Genomic DNA, 2,742 nt, shown 5'->3' on the forward strand with positions numbered 1-2,742 from the left:
AGAAATAACAACTGTGAAAAATGAAATTTTGACAACTGGCAGTCGTTATCATCCATAATAATATACTAAAATTGGAATCATTTGCAAAGGATAGGAAAAGAATTATAACAATCATTTATTTATTTGCAAAATAGGAACGTCCAAAAGTAAGAGACAAAATTGAGAAAAACAATGAAACACGATATTCAATTTCCTCTAAAGAATAAGTCTTACTTAGTCATTTGTAAACGTTGCATCAGCCGGCACGATGGGGAAATGTCCAAAACTTGATTACTCTGTGAGACAAGCTATTGTGCAGCTACACAAGGAAAATCACACAATTAGAAAGATTTGAGAGAGAGTAAAACGTTCCAAGAGTGTTGTAGGCAGGGCTATTAAATCCTATAATGATACTGGCAAAATAGTTAGTGCTTTTAAAACTGGCAGAGCCCGCAAAACTGGAAGATACAATAATACAGCGTATGTCATTAAAGTACCGTTTTTAGTCTTGCACAGAAATTAAAAGGTTTATGAATAGTACCTCGTGTATTTATGTGTAAAGACAGACTGTTTCTAGACGACTTTAGAAATAAGACTGTTTAATCGAACCCCAAGGAAGAAACCCCTTGTTAGCTCGAAGAATAAGAAGAGATTAGAGTTTGCAAACAGGTATGTAATTTGGACATATAAAAATTGAGCAAAAGTATTTTTCAGTGATGAAAGCAAGTTCTATTTATTTGGAAATGATGGTAAAAAACAATGTAAAGAGACGTATTGGTGAAAGTGCAACGTGTACTATGAAAACTGTCAAGTTTGGGGTTCGGAAGCGTCACGGTATTTGTTTTCTAGCCAAGGTACAACGCCTTTTGTCCGGTTACAAACTTGTGTAAACGCGCAGATCTATAAAAACATTGTGCAAGATCATGTTGTGCCAATGATACAGAATCCAGGTTTGATAGGGCTACTTTTATGCAAGATAATGCCTATGTCACAAGGCAAAGGTGGTAATGAGTTTCCTTAGCGAGCAAGATTTCGAATTATAGATTGGCCATAACAATATCCTGACTTATATCCAATAGACAATCTTCGGAAGACCTTGGGAGTGAAAGTTATGAAGTTATGCAATGAAATCCAATTAATACGGAGGATTTCTGGGTGAAGCTTCAAGAAGAATGGTTTAAAATTAGTATCGAGGATTTCCAGGAACTGATTCGTTCTCGTAGTCGAATATGTGTAGCTGTCATTGAGAGAAAGGGCTCAATTACTAAATATTGAGTGTACATGTATTTTTATTGTTTATATATATATATATATATATATACATACATATATATGTACATATATATACATAAATATATATATACATATATATACATACATATACATACATATATATATGCATACATATATATATATATATATGCATACATACATATATGCATACATACATACATATATACATATACATACATATATATACATACATATACATATATATACATACATATATATACATACATATACATACATATACATACATATATATACATACATACACATACATATATAGTCATATACATACATACATATATATATATATATATATATATATATATATATATATATATATATATATATATATATACGGCATAATCACGTTGACACACCGGTTCTCGTCAGATCACCGAAGTTAAGCAACATTGAGCCTGGCTAATACCAGATGGGTGACCATTTGGGAATTCTAGGCGCTGTATGTGCTCTCCACTTACCTCGGCATTGTTTCCAGTCGTTGTACCTCAACTTGCCACTCGTATGCAACAATGTTGACTCAGGAGAGGCGTGGTTGGTAATTGCGCAACTCTTGCCACACAAATTTCACGCGCAGGCACCCTTACAGTGGGTATCCATAGTCTGTCAAGACTGTAGGAAGACTTATATATATATATAGATAGATAGATAGAGAGAGAGAAATAATGAGTTGAAGCAAGAACATGTGAAAAAACAAAGGATAAATAATTATAATCCGAACCTTATGAAGTAGGATACATTATATAAATTCATCTGGAATACTTCAGATATGCATTATATATATATATATATATATATATATATATATATATATAGAGAGAGAGAGAGAGAGAGAGAGAGAGAGGGGTAAGAGTAAGAGAGAGGGGGGAAAGAGAAAAAGAGTGGGAGAGAAAGAGAGAGAGAGAGAGAGAGCTAAATGATTGTTACTGCAATTCCTGATTCTTAGCCTATAATTAACTTAGAGTGAAACCATAAATTATTAATTGTTCATTTTCTCTGCTAGTACGTCATCGATTCCATATCGAATCATAATCCTCTTGATTGCTAATTGATCGTCTATTTGGCATGAACTTTCTCTCCCCTGTGCCGCGATTAGTGGACTGCATTTGAATCAGCTTGATATCATCTCTGAAACGAGCGTACACTATTCTAATAGCTTATTTCCTTGATTTTTTACGCCTTTGTAAATTATCTCATGGGTATTAATTTCATTTACCCATTTTAATCTATCTTTCCATCTATTTACCGGCATCTATACATAGGGAATTCGGTCCTGTTTTTAAGCATATATGACGACCGAATAACAGAGAGGCTGAGGAGCAAGTAAAGTGTAGTAAAATGACGTATAGTCATAAGTAATACAATTGTTCATGTCAAAAATAGGTTTAAGTCGACCTACATCTATAATAGAACTATTCACAAAGATCCATGGCGTACGGAAATAAAGTACTTGAT

The 2,742-nt window shown here is 33.2% G+C and overlaps 1 pseudogene; it reads left to right on the plus strand.

The window, feature by feature from the left end:
• Positions 1 to 1,619: 1,619 nt before the first annotated feature.
• LOC145285023 (5S ribosomal RNA) lies at positions 1,620 to 1,736 on the plus strand (annotated as a pseudogene).
• Positions 1,737 to 2,742: the final 1,006 nt, after the last annotated feature.

This window comes from Euprymna scolopes, chromosome 1, assembly GCF_053919585.1.
Source record: "Euprymna scolopes isolate OS-2025 chromosome 1, ASM5391958v1, whole genome shotgun sequence".
NCBI lineage: Eukaryota > Metazoa > Mollusca > Cephalopoda > Sepiida > Sepiolidae > Euprymna > Euprymna scolopes.